We start from the raw sequence: 14,875 nt of genomic DNA on the forward strand, positions 1-14,875 counted from the left end.
CACAGAACACTTGGGAGTCACAAAAAGTGCATTTCAGAAGGCAGTGGCAGCTGTTTAGGTCTTAATCCCTGAAAGACACAGGATCATTTTCTGGTTTTCTTTGAGCTGAATCTTTTTTTTCTCTAGTGTTTCAGTTTGGAAGAAGGAAAAAAAACCCAACAGTATTTGTCTAGCTTTAGGCACATCTGGGAATTCACAGTCAACTGCAAGGTGCCTTTTGCCTAAAGATGCTTACAGAATAATATTCTTAGGGAGCAAATAGCATGTAACATGCCCCCACATGGCCCCACTCCCTGCCTACACAACACGCTCTGCACCACCGGGTTACAAGTTAACAACAACCTGGAAATGTTCAGCCATGAAAAACCTCTGCATTGATTTCCCTGTCCTGTTTGTAACCTCATGGCATCAATGGAGAGCTACATCTATCACCCCCCTATTTCAGTGTCCTGTTACATTATTAAAAAAATGCAGCTTCCTGGCATCACCTGACAGAACATCCAAATCTGAGGCCAAAGCAGCCAGCAACTTCCTGCAATCACCTGACAGAACATCCAAATCTGAGGCCAAAGCAGCCAGAAGTGATCAAAGTAAGAAGAAAAGGAGCTATTTTTATAGAAACACATTATTTAATTCCAGTGAGTCCAACTGAAATGAGGGGAAGACTACATTGTTCATGGATCTAATTAGTAGTAAGCCCTAAAATTAATTACTATAACCAGAATATGTTTTGTGTTAGTTTTTCCATAAAGGTTAACTTTAAAAGTGAAAGGAGCACCAAGCGAGGTCGGCAACATCTGGTACCCACCCCTTCTAGGAGGCCTTGTGGGTTCACCTGACTTGGAGAGCATCCATTGCTCCCTCTGTAAAATCCAGCAGCACTTTCTGCTTTGATGAAACATCCCAAGATACCACAGACATTTTATTTCCACAAGTGTATTTTTTTTTTCTTGTAAAATCTCAGAACGATGCACCACAGAATATCCAAACCATGCCAGGGAGACACAAATGGTGTCACCCAAGGCAATGCTGATTTTATTCTCCCTCTGTAAAGGACAGCTAAAACTATTTCTGGACTGGGACCAGATCTCAGTGTGAACCTCTATGAATTTGGATTAGCTTGGCTCCTGCATGAAAAATAGCTTTTGGCCCTTGCCTTTTCAGATAAAATTGCTCCCCTTGCTTAAGCAACCCCTCCACTTACCATGAACCCTGTGCACACTTAACTCAACTGCCTCTATTCCCAGCACATTTTAAGCATCTTGGGCAGAAATTTGCTTAGATCTGGATTTCACTGGGATCTTGGTGGACTACAGTACCACATTGCCTAAAAGCAAAGTCCCAGCCCTGTTGCTAGCAGCCCATGGGAATAAGCTCCTTAGGGCAGGCGCAGCGATCACCATTTGTCAGCAGGGATATTGTCTCCCCTTGTAGGATGGATGTGCATTCTCATCTTCTACATATTTGCATCCAGTTGTTAATTAACAGCCATAAAAGCTCTGCAAACATTTAAACAGACTTTAAATAGCCATGAAAACACAATTGCAATGTAAAGCATGCCCACCTAATTAATGTAATTAAAGTATCAATTTCAGAGCCTACGCAGAGGCAACACCACAACTCCCCTTGGGCCCAGAGTCCCCTCCATATAAGCACACTTCAGCAGTCCTCATGCTGCAGTTTCTGAGGGATGGCTCAGCAGTGGCAGCAAGCCCAGGCTACTGGCTGGGGGATTACCATAGTGGTGGGTCTCTGCTCAGCTGTGCTCCACTGGAGAAACAAGCAGGCATGGCTCAAAGTCAGGGATATATCTCCTTCTCCCACTCCTGCTGGCTGCCACCCTCCCAGTTTCCCACTCCTTGCCCCCATGTTGCCTCCTCCTTAATCATGAGTTGGTGATTGCCTGCTCCTGTCCTCCTTGGTAAGGATTCAGGGCCGCTCCCCAGGGTTTCGAAACCCCCAAATCCTGGGAAAATCACTGGGCAGGCTTAGAGCTCAAGTGGTCTCTTTTTAAATGGGGATGGTTTATAGATGCCTCCAGTTTCTGCATCTGCAGCATATGTGAGGGGAAGACTCAAGATTTTTCCAAGCAATCTTGAGCAAAAAAACATTCTGCATTTTTTTAAAAAAGGCAGAGATTCTCAGAGTCAAAGAAATGCAGAGCTGGGACTGGAGAAGCATACCCAACCCTGTGCACTGGGAGAAAACCCAGAATTAGACAGTCTGCTCATGCAATGATTACACGTTTAACTTCAGAATAGGTAGTGTTACTCAGACCCTCCTGTTTGAAGGCAAAATCACGGAGTAAAAACAAATGCGAAGAAGTGCTGATTTGACTGTGCCCTTGAGAGACATTTTCCTGTACAGCTGTTGAGCCAGTATAATGCTAAGAGTAGCAGTAAAAGCTTTTCCAATACTACATACCCCTCTGCAGGAAAAACTGACCCCAACGCTCCCTGTTATATCAGCCATCTTTTTTATTCAGACCGCCTGCTTGTCTGACTTGCCAAGACCACTTCATGTAAGGTCGCTAAACATCCCCCAACAGGAAAAACTTGTGTTCATCACTAACTTGGATTAAGTTCTGACAGAAGACCCAGGGGATAAAAGCATCAGATTTAACTACCTCAAGTGAAATAAATTTGACCCTAAATCTCATTGTTAGTCATCTGGATCATCCAATTCCCCCCAGCTCTGCAGATGAATCAATCATCTGAAAGCCCACATAACCTCCAGCAGGCAAGGGTAAGGTCTGGAGAGCTGCTCCTGTGCCATTATCCCTTTGAATCTCTTTGGGATTAAATGAACCTCTCCAATAATACTTCTGAGAGTCCTGTCTCTGTATTAAGCCCCGTGCTATTTTCTCACACATGTGTTTATTTGTTTAGTCCTCTAAATTCAGAACACAGACTTCTGCCTCGGCCCACCCTCTCTATCCCCATCCCTGGGACATGGCCACAATGACAATGTCCTGTAGAGGAGCAGAGCCAGAAGCTCTCCTGGGACTCCATCCTCCACCTACGACAGACTGCTACAGTAAAAGCAAGTGTCTAACAAAGTTCTGCAGATCAGCTCCTGTGCCCAGCATGCCAGATTTCCTGATAAAGCCAAGAAATGGCTCCGAGTGGTCTATTCCAATGCCAGAATATCCATTGTTTTTTGCATGGAGCACTTGGTAGCCCCAAACCCTGCACTTCTCACCCCACCTCTCCAGTATCTTCTGCTAGAGCAGATCGCTCAGGGTGGCTGTGGGGTATCAGAGCCTGCACAGAGCAGGCAGAAGAGACCAAGGCTTTAGACCTGAGCCAGAAAGGAGGCTCAGCTGTACACTCATTAGCCTGTGTGTACAAGATAATTAATCACACCGGGTGTGAATAATTAAGAATAACTAATCTCATGCCTCCTGGCAGATAAGTATGCATACTCTCTGGGTCTGATTATGACTCCCCTACATTATAGTAGATACACTTCCAGTAACGGTCTTACTCCAGACATAATCTGAGTCTTCCCAATGCAACAGACAAGCAGGTTTTCCATGGGTTTACCACCACCTTTGGATAAATCGCCTACATCTCTTACTGGAATCAAGTTAGCAGCACAAGTGTGACTTAGCCCCATTTCTGTCCTTTCGGCTCAGAGCACTGGATAATCATGGTTGGCCATGGAAGGTGTGCCACTGCAAACACTCATGCTGGGACCACAGGGATAATCCCACACCAGTTGAGGTTAATTAGGTGAAAGAACAACATGCAGAGGGTTACTTCCTTACATCTTTAGTTGTTTGTGTGATTAATAATGTAAAATGACACCTCATTAGCTTTTGAGGAGGGAGAGGATAGGTGCACAAGTCTAACTGTTAATGGCAGATAACAAGGAGCAACAGCATTTCAAAAGGCAGCAGTATTTATCACTATCTATTTGAAGCTGAACAATCTGAAATGTGCAATGTTGTTTTACAAAACTCCAAATGAGTATTCTTGCAATTGTAAAACACATCAGGATCTTTGTGCTGCCTTTAATCTGTCAGTTCACCTTCAAGAATTTAATGAACTCCTCTAGGTTACAAAATGTTTTATTCAAGACAAAGTCTGATATTATCATTTAAGATGTAAATCCTAAACTAATAGAAGCTGAGGTTGATAATAAAATAGCAATTAATCCATGTTGAGAGTAACAAAAATTAACAAACTGCTGTTCAAATATTTATAGCAGGAAAGCTCTGTTACTTGTTCTTTGATGCAGTTTTGAAGACTGAAAGTACAAAACCCAGCTTTATGTTGAGCAGAAGGTTCTCCTGTAAGGAGCTGCCTAGCATTTGCTGCAACAGAAACAGCCCCAGTGACAGCGACACCTACTTCCAGGGGGGACTGTGGGAGCATTCATTTCTAATCTTCCCAATTTTCCTCCTGCTGTTTGCTGTCCTGAATATTTAACCTCTTCTCCATTATAGATGGAGAGCTGAGGCAGGAGGGGCCTCAAAATGATTCACTGAAGAGCTGTAATTCTGCAGCTGGTGGGTACCACATACCCTTCACCTCACTTGCCTGGTCTGATTTAAAAATTTGATATGCAATATATCCAGAGCAGGTTTCTAACCCTGGTGATAGACTTTTCTCTCTTGAGTTTTGCAGACTCAGTGGAAAGAAAAAAACAGCAAATACAGACTGAAGGAAGGATGTATGTTTCTATACAGCAAGGTGCTGATCTGTGGAACCCACAGTCACATTGCATTGTTAAAGGAGAGGCATCAGTAACAGATGCAGATACCGAAGATGTGGAAGTATATTAAGAAGACCACAAACTGGGAGGGCTAGAAAGGATCCTGTTTCTGTCTGCAAGGCAGATACTGCGAGGGACCAAGAAGAACCTTCCTGCACAGAGCAGTTATTCCATTTCTGACCCATGTGTGGTTTTCTTCTGGAAACACTTGAGACAAAAAGCACTGGCCTGGAATAGCTGCTTTGGTGACAGAGGTGGGCTGTGAAGCATCACAGCTGCTTTTCAATCACACAGCATTAGCAAGACATACTGCATCATTAACAGGGAGGAGAGAGGGAGAAGAGAGAGGAGGGCATTGCTGCTACAACCCTACCCAACAAATCTGTCCCTACTAGACAGACCACCAGTCTCAGCTGCTGCATTTATTCCTTTGTGCCTGCCTCTGGATTATAGACTGTTCAATTCAAATCTCCAAGGCATTAAAAAATGAACTGTGTACTTGCAGCCCCTTCCACATTTCCTCTGCTGAAGTCAGACACCCAAAAAAAAGAAAGAGGGGGAAACGAAGGTGTGTGTAAACATTTGCAGGTGGCTGCTCACCAATGCATGCAGTCATTTTCATCCCAACCAGTTCTCCCAAGCCAAAGTAAAAATTAAAGTTGGCATGTCACTCTGCAGGCAGATATGTTACATAATGCATGGGCAGGATATATTTTATTAATTCTGGGGTTTTTTTGTAGATCTCTGTTTGTATAAGTTTCATCCTTCCATGAAGCTGCTTGGCTCTGTGGGTTGTGTGTTGTTTCTTTAATTATTTTTTTCCTGTGGGATGCTGTCCCAGGCTGATATGGGGATCTGAGCAGATCCCACAGTGCTCTGCAGGTGGGACAGCAGCAGGAGGGTCCTTGGGACAGAGGCAAGAGAGTCTCAGCCTCAAGAGTCAGGCGGTAAAGGTTGCTCTTACAGTTGTGTAAGGCCTTTAGGTACAGAGTCACCTCTACTAGACAGCCAGTTTACAGCCTCCCTTGATACTAACCTAAAACCTGTTTCAGAGCATTTAATATTTCCCTTCAACAAGCCTTTTGGAAGTATCATTTGCTTATAGGATCTAACTGCTGAAGGGGAAAAAAAAAAAAAGCATGGAGATTTCGGTGCTGAATGCTTCCTCTCCGTGTTGACAGATGTGTGAAAAAATCCTATGTCCTATGAGGCTGCGCTACTCTCCCCATCCCCCCTGCAAAACACATTCATTATATTTAGGTAGCTGGCAGCATATCAAACTTTGAGACAGTAGAAAAGCAGATAGGAAGGGGTAGTAAAACTGCTGGGGTCAAAGGAGAGATCTTGGGTGGTGCTTCAGCCCCATGCGCCCCACGTCTGCTGCTCCTTGCATCGTTGCATTGCAGTGCAGGCTCTCACACCCACACAGTGATGGTGCCACTGGTACCCCAGGTTTGCTCCGATGCCAGTACCCAAAAGAAGAATCCCATCCTGTTTCCAGTGAAGCACCATGCTGTTTTTTCTGGTTATTCTCACACAATTTTTTCTGAACTCTTTCAAGCAGTTTCCTCTGCTCTGATTTACCATCAGCCTTCTCCCAGGGACTGGCCATGCAATGGAGGGTGCTCGTTCACTGTCTGTACTTGGTGTACATCTCTCACGGAGGTCCTTTCAGAGTAAGCACTGCAGGAGAGACTCCTGCTCCAGCCAAGAGCACCAGTGCAAACATGCCTTCCCCAGAAGCCAAAACTGACAGCAAAGCAACCTGGTTTTTTTTTTCCTCTCTTACCTCCCACATCAGCGGGGAGGCTGGCTCATGGGCACAGTCCCTGTGACAGCTGCCTGCCTGACCTGGGCAGCCAGCTTTTGCCTTCTGAACCCATCGCTTCGATTCCCATTTAGGTTTTTTTTCTACAGGTAAAACCCACAAGGTTTAGGGGCAGGCAAAAGCACAAGTTAATAATGCACCAGCCATTTAGAAACAAGTTGAGAATGAGACCATCCACTAATGCTACCATCTGGGGGCCAGCACTTATTTTACATACAGCATTTTGGGGCCACCGCGCTTTTGTGAGCTGAGCCTATGTGGGGGCATAACATAACCAGTTATTTTTGGAGCAGCATTTTCAGGCTGGGTTTGTTTGGTGGGGTTTTTTTGTTGGGTGTGTCCCCCCCCTTTTCTCTTCCAAAATCTTTTCAACCGTCTTTCAGTAGTTTCAATGCTCAAAAGCATTCAGCTATTCTTTCACTCGTGAAACTGCGCCATTTCACAAGGTCAGCCTGCAGAATGTGTACAGAAATCTTCATATCTTCATGCTCTCCCTTTAGGGACATTTTACACCAAATATAGGTACTATCATTCTCCTTCTCTTAAGAAAGACACTCAGTAAGAAACACGTGGCATCTGGGAATGTGAACAGACTCAGATAATGGCAAATCTGTGCTTGGGGCAGGCCAGGATTTAGGGAGATGCAAGCTTCCTTTTAGACCCACAAGATGTTTTCAGGGTTGGCTTTTAAAAGCATTTCTAAAAGAAACTGAAGGATATTTCTAGAAAAAAATGTGTCAAACCTGAAATCATTGGCATCTTATTTTGGAATGTCAAATCAAATCTTTTTTTTTTTTTTTTGGTCCTCCATTTTTGCCTTTGACTAACTCAGATTTGCAAAACATCCTAAGTAATGGAAGTTGATTCTTTTTGCCAGGAAAGGTTTTGCCCCCAAAATTAGAATCTGCCTTGAATTATGTTTTTTCCCCAAGTCCTGGTGTGAAAGATGGAAAAGTACCACAACGCGTCTGATTTATGACAATTCTCCTTTATGGTGTTGAATGATTCAGATCCAAAATATATGGGCAAAATGGAAAAGAAAAAAACAATTAAAAAGGCATGATAAATAAACAAAGCAACACAAGTACGTATAGAAAATTTGTACAGAAATATATACATTTCCTTCTACATAAGTACATACAATAGATAGAAGGAGACTTGAAAATGGAGTTCCTGAAACGCTTTACAAAACTCAGTGTTCACTGCTAAAACTAACTTTTGCAGATACAGGCTGGGTGACACACAATGCCGAGAAGCACAATGGCTGCAATGTTGCAGAATTAACAGGTACGATATTCCTACACTGAGCTCTCTCAAACACAAGTTTAGGAGCCAGGAGCATGAACAATTTAAAGCCAATGACAGAAATAAATAAAGTAGATTGATCATAACATTAATTAAACCTTCAGGCAATTTCATACAGTGAAATCAATGTCTACTGTGCAGATAAACTTCGTCTGAGCAAGAAGTAGTGGAGTGAAGTGACAACAGGTTACAAAAATCCATAACCCTCTATGCCATCCTGTCCTTTCTCTTGAAGATGCTTGTAGTGGATGGGAAATGAAAGTATCCCTGTACGTGCATTCACCCCCTCTATGAGTTAGGGTAGGGGAAAGTCCCTTTCTGTCAAAATACCATTAAATTCTGGCCCCGAGCCGTCAAAAGCTGTTTTAATGCTTCTTTCACTAGTATTGGGGTTTCACACTACATTTTAAATGCTGCTGCAATATTCAGACAGCAGAATCAAGACAAGGCAAAGCAAAACACCACCTTTCTTTGTTATGAGCAGTATACATACATCAAACAATGTGCACACTTTCAAGATTGAAAAGATATTTTTCCTGATTTTTTTTAAATACAAAAAACTATTGACTATGCTATTATTTCATATTTAATATTAAAGAATGAGGCTCATTCAGGCTGAGATCTTGTCTGATTCCCAGTGCTGGCTGGCTATCTATATTCCTTCAGTTAATAAATTTCTGATGAAAAACATACTGGTAACCAAGTGTTAAGATCAAGAGGCCATTATTTTTGAAGGACAGAAAAACAAACAAACAAATAAATAAAAATTCCAAGATAAAATTCTAATTTTAAAGGGTAAATTAATATTTAGGATTCTGGACTTCCAGATAACCTTAACTTGACCCCAGGAAACAACAAAGAAAGTGAGAAAAACTGGACTGCTTTTGCACAGCTTCATACCACAAAATTATCAAGAAAACAGTTCTATTTGTTCAGAATTCAGCCATTTTCTGCTACCACATCACTGACAAAAAAATACTGTTTTTTTGAAAATTCTTGTTCTGACAAATCCTGTGCTACAAGCAGATCATTCACAAAGGCTGAGATTCACCCCAACCAGCCACTTGAATTTCATTTATATGTTTAAATAAGAACTTACCTGGACTATGTACTGCCCCAGTATTCTTCACATGGAATATTTTCAGTACAAGTTGAATCAGTACCTTGGCATTTAACCTGCCTTTTATTGTTACCTGGTAACAAAGGCGATCTTATTTCACAAGAACCAGGTGTAGATGGAAACATCCACTTTTCACAGGGAGATTTAGCTGATCTGTCAGCCATGTGCAGCACTATTAACATACAGATTTAATTTACTGCAAGAGCTGTTTGGCAGGTGGAACAGGAATTAGCCCACTCAACAGGACTATTTACGTGGTGATAAATGAGAAATATTGATCAGTGTGGAGTTCCCTTAACACCTTGTGACTGTTTTTCCTAATCTTGTTAAACTTCTTTCAACATGACAACTCAGGTGAGCTCCTCTGCTGGTGGAGCCCAACGGGAGCACAGATGCTGATGGTGCTTCACAGTGTTTTACACCAGCTGAGGAGCTGATGTTCAGATAATTTCAAAAGGAAAAAGAACATCCTCTTTCTTTCTCTCCTCTGCTCTCTTCATGTGACTGTGTTTCCTGCAAAACACAGGCTTGACCCTGATTCACTTTGCTATTTATTACACACAACACCATTAGTATCAGCGGTGTTAGGAGATAAAGAATGGGTGTGAAGGGAGAGTGAGGAACCACTTATGCCCATTTGCAATAGGAGCTCTGTTTCCTGGCTAACACATTCTGCTTGATTTACAGAAGAAGTTAAACAACGTGCAATCAGGCATTGATGGGTATTGACTGAAGGAGAATGTTAGTACCACACAAGCAATAGCATCTTCATGTCCTCACTCTGCCTTTGAGCAGTCTTCCTAGCTGGGCAACTGCTGGGAGGGAGGATAGCCTTCCCCAACCCACTCTGATGTTCTGATGACAGCAATTGCATCCAGTCAGCTTCATGCTCAATTTGGCATTATTTAAATGACTACAAGAGAAATAAAATGCTTGGAAATACAAATTTTCATGCACTCATTTGCTAATACACTGTGCAGATCTGACTGCTGCAAACAAAAGGCAGATCTAAGAGGCAAGTATTTATTACATAAGTTCAAGCTTCGGGATCTTCTTTGCTTATTTCCAGTCCCTTTGATTTAATTACTTCATTTCAGTTTATCCATCAGCAAAGCTGCAGAAAAGCACTTCCTAAGGAGTTTTATCCTTAATCTACAACTCCTCTTTTCCTTGATTGTCCCTATAAATCTATACCCTTTCCTATAATCACTAGGGTCTCTCTTACCAGGTAAAGTGAAAGAGGAAGTTATGTGAACTCATCTAATAACTGCAAACACAAGTAACAAATTACACACCCGAGTGGGGATTTGTGCAGAGCAGTTAGGGAACTTTCCTGGACAATTACAGTAATTACATGCACTGAATTAAAGACCATCTACACATAAAACTGTCTTGGGATGGGGCCCCTCTGCTTGTTTCCTTCAGTTTTTATCTATAGTCATTTCCCAGGAAAGCCTTGACTGGTATTTGGTGCAGTTTTGGGGAGAAATAAAGCCTCCTGCAGAGAAGTTACAATATTTGATTAAGAAAAATGGACTTCTTGCCTAAAATTTCCTTTTCCTCTAGAAGTGCTGCTTGCAGTTTTTTTACAGCAGGTACCTGTGTTGGTGAGCTGATGGAAAGTAATGAAATTTTGTTAAAATGATGAGAAAGTCCTGCTGTTATGGTCCTTCTCAGCGTCATGGATTTTGGAGTCACAGAAATGTGAATCCATCTTCTCACACTGAGACATTGTGTCAGTAGTACTTCAGAGAAAAACACAAGAACTTGTCCTGTTAGGGCCCTTATTGCTGAAAAAATGGAAACTTTCTGGTAACCACAGATAGAGTTTCATAATTCAACACCTTCCGACTCATTCTATGCAGGGTTTATACACATAAAAGAGAAGAGACAGCATCAAAATTAAATCAAACCCCACACCTCCCCACCACCCCAGCAGCAGTTTCTGGGTCTGGAGGGTCCAAATGAGGACATGGACTCTCTTCATGGGTAGCACAACAGTTCCCAATATTAGGGTGTGAAGATCAGAGCCTAAATAGCAGGGGAGGACAAAGGACTTGCAATAAGAGTCTCGTGCATGCAGAAGAAAATGCTGAAAAGAATTGTGTGAGCTGTGAGTGTGTTTAATTCTCAATGTCACACATATTCTTCCAACAGCTAAAATAAGAAACTATTAGCAAGGCTGCCAGAATTGACAACAGGAGCAAAGTGGGGAGTGATGGGTGGCTTGCAGGAACTGCTCGTAGGTGGAAACACAGCTCATGAGTGAAGAGCAGCTAAGAAACACATCACTCCAGCGTTCAGCCCAACGGGACGTTGCTGTCTTGCAGGACTTAGCTCTCTTAAGCTGGAAGTGAAGGTCACTGCAGGAGGGCAAAAGCACAATCTAGCTCAGCAACCAGCCCTCTGGGAGAGAAGACTATAGACTGGTTTGTTCTAATTTAGGTGCTGAGGATTGTTATCCTTTTTATCTGCCTTCTGGACTTTTCTCCCTGTAATAGAAATATATTTTTTAAGTCATTTGGTTCTTTTTTGGCAAAGGGGGAAAACACATTCAGTGAGCACAGGAAAATTAGGTACACTTCTGCCAATTTTTTGGGGTGGGTGCATGGGAACTTAGTCCTCATGAACAGCGATCATGTCCTAAAGAAAAATCTCACAAGGATCATGCAAAGCCCTGGCTTGTCATTGACTTCCCTACCCCATCAGTCTGTGTTTCACCTCTGTTCCCTATCTGAAATACTGCACAAGAAGAAATACATGAATTTCTTTCTTTGCTAGAGTCAGAGGAATTGCTCCCACAGCCCTGAAAAAGGAGACTCGGAGTACACATGATATCCAATGGTAAGGACAGACTTTGGAATTGTACTTTTTTTTCCCCCCATTCACTTGCATATGGAAGAATTCTCCAAGACGGTAAAATGGAACTTATCTGGCATTTTCAGAGAGGCCTCCTTTGGATGCTCATGGACTCCTGTGGCCAAAAGCATGCTCCACAACTGCAGTCCAAAGTGGATGACAGACAATTTCATCCTTGCTTAAGCATTTTGAGGTTGCTGACACCTGGCATGTGAGAAGCTGTTCACATGAGTCTGAAAGATAGCCCTATCCCTTTGCACATACCAAGTAATCAAAGCTTTAGATAATCTTTCACTCCCACACTGGGGAATTTTGGTACCCAGCTGGTGGTCTAACTCCAGACAAGGCTAGCTGGACATCCTGAAAGCCCTGTGATAACTGAAGGCGTTACCTGACCACCTATTGCTCTTATTCCAGCTACTGCTTGCAGGGAGACAATGGTCACACAGCCCCTGGAAAAAACAAGCTAGGAGCAACCAACTCAGGTGGTAGGATACAGGATCCCATAGCAATGGGACATCCTTCTTGTGTGGCACAAGACTTCTTCCCTCCAGCTATACTACAGCCTCAAGGGCCACTGAGAGCTGAAGTGAGTATGAGTCTATCACTTCTGCCAGCTCGTCTGCCAGGTCCCTCACTGCTGTGATGCTACAGCCCATGGAGGGCACCAGAGCCTTCCTGAACGGGCATTCACACCCTCAAGCTCATGTTCTTCAAGGCCTTCACTGCCTGAGGAGGAGGACTGCTGTGCAGAGGAATTGGTAGGTGGCATGGGCTCCTAGCACCAGTCACAGGGCTACCTCCAAAAAAAACCGCTGACATTTTTATCTAGTTCCAATTTGAGAAGGAGCACCTGAATCCTGCTGCACAAGGGCTGTGAAAGGTAGCTCCAGAGACTAGGCATAGCCCAGCTCCCAGCACAAATAGTTCTATTATCTGTCCTCTCTGGCAGCATTTCTTCCCTCTCACAGGTAGGAATTAACTCGATGATCCCGACAGAGATCCCTATAGTCCTTGCCCCATAGATGAAGTCCACCTGGCCCACGTCTGGCATCTCCCCTGGGTGAAGAAGTGCCGCACAGAGGTGGTAGCAAGGGCAAACCCCAGACCTAGAAAATGGCAATGTCCCTCTGAATCAAAGGTGGCTCTGGAGTGTGGCTGGGAACGCAGTGCAGTAACCAACAGAACCAGGGCTCTCACGTGTGGGAAGAGTATTTGGGGTTTCCCTCCAGAAAGGCAGGGAGCAGAAAACCAGGCAGAGGTGCTTACCCCTGAGGAAGCTGAAGATACTAAATGTAACACCAGAAGCAGAGGTGGGACATGTCCCAGCTTTCATCAACTCTACAAAACTGTTTTGGCCACGAGCTGCAAGCATGGCAGAGCACTTTTTGCCACAGGATTTCTCCAAAAAAAAAAGGCCATTGACATGACAACACGATGGGATGAGAGAGGAAATCCTCATTTTAATGGAAAATGGTGCAAAAAAAATTAGGATAGTATGATAAGAAAGACCCTATTCAAACACAAATACCTCTTTCAGAAGGAGCAGAGAGTGGCAAACTCAGCAATTGCTTCTCGACTGTGGCACAGTCATTCACATCACGAGTCTGCATACCTCCTTTGCAGAAACATGATTAGACCATACATCCACAAGCGTAAAGCACTGGAATGAATGAGGGTCTTATGGCAAGTGCACGGAACGATTCATTCCTCCCACAAAAGTGACAAATAAGGATAATTCCACCTCATTTCCGAGATGACTTTTTGGCCTAGCTGCAATAAAACTGTAACAATCGTAATAGCACGGGCACACAAATTATCTTTTGCGGAATTACAAACCTCTGAGGAATTAGGCATTTCACTGCATATATCTGCTTGGGTTTTATTTTAGTGCACTGTGTGCAAAACAGGATGGCCAGCTGTTTGCCAGACAGCACACACGAACCAAATGAGTGCAACCACATTTTCTAGAGCAATTGACTTGGTGGGAAAAGGGACCCAGGCCACAATTCAGCCTTTATTGATGGTAATGTCAATCTTCCCACCCTGGGAAAGATTTGTGATAAGGTTAAAGATACATCAGACTGTTCTTACCTTTTCCTCACATAAATTTACAACCCCAAGGACACCTGTTAGGACAAGTGGAGATAAGAAAGGACAGTCATATTTCCTTATCTGGAGAGCTCTGCTTTATAGCGCTTCAGGTTTAGGGTACAGAAGTGGTTATATTCCCAGAGACAAAGTCCCCATGAACTTCACGAACAGCTTTCTAAACACTCAATAGCCTCCTGAGAAGATAGTAACTGTGATTCATACCTTTAAAAAAAGGACTCCTACCTGGCAGAAACACAGGCGTAGACAGAAAAGCCATGAGAGTTCATCCAGTCCAGCTCCCTCTCAAGACAGGGTTTTTTCCCATCAGGTATAAATACTCCAGGCTTGTTTTGATCTCAGATAGCATCAAAACCCAGATTGCCTGTCCAGGCTCTGGTGGAGGCCTCTGTGTGGGATACAGAGCATCAAGAGTTTGGCTGTGAGATTTAGCAAAGTGAGTACAACGGCAAGCCAAAAAGTCCTGCAGAACTTGTCGCTGCCTAAAATTATTAAGGTAATAGGAGCAACATCCATGGAGAACATAAAGCCACCTGAATTTCAGCAGGGAGTTACATAAGCTGCCACCTCTTTGTCTGGATTTTGAAACAGTACCTATTTACATGACTGTTTGACGCTGTGCTTAATATATTGTTAATATATTCTTTCATTATAAATGTACTTTATGTATAAATTCTCCTATAAAAACTTACAATGATTCAGTCTATCCCTAAGCTTCTCTGACTTTTGCTAAATTTGGGGTTGGGATGCAATCTAGAATTAGTACTTAAGCAAGGCTTGACAAAGGCTGGAACTTTAAAATTAGATGGCAGAAAAGCTGTGTTTGTGAAGACAATATAAAACTTAAAACATCAGAAAGACTGAGAGTGTATTCAAACCTTCTTAAAGATTATTATTCTATGCAAGTAATTTCTTTTTCCTTGCAACAATAG

At 42.9% G+C, this 14,875-nt stretch overlaps 1 long non-coding RNA gene across 1 annotated transcript in view; it reads right to left on the minus strand.

Annotated features, from left to right (window-relative positions):
- LOC115339742 overlaps window positions 1–6,427 on the minus strand; it is a 29,035-nt gene extending 22,608 nt beyond the window's left edge. The window contains exon 1 of the long non-coding RNA XR_005932122.1: window positions 6,416–6,427. This is a non-coding gene — a long non-coding RNA (uncharacterized LOC115339742). The remainder of the gene's footprint in view (window positions 1–6,415) is intronic.
- Between the last annotated feature and the right edge of the window lie 8,448 nt (window positions 6,428–14,875).

The sequence above is a fragment of the Aquila chrysaetos genome, chromosome 3 (genome assembly GCF_900496995.4).
Source record: "Aquila chrysaetos chrysaetos chromosome 3, bAquChr1.4, whole genome shotgun sequence".
In the NCBI taxonomy this organism is placed as follows: domain Eukaryota; kingdom Metazoa; phylum Chordata; class Aves; order Accipitriformes; family Accipitridae; genus Aquila; species Aquila chrysaetos.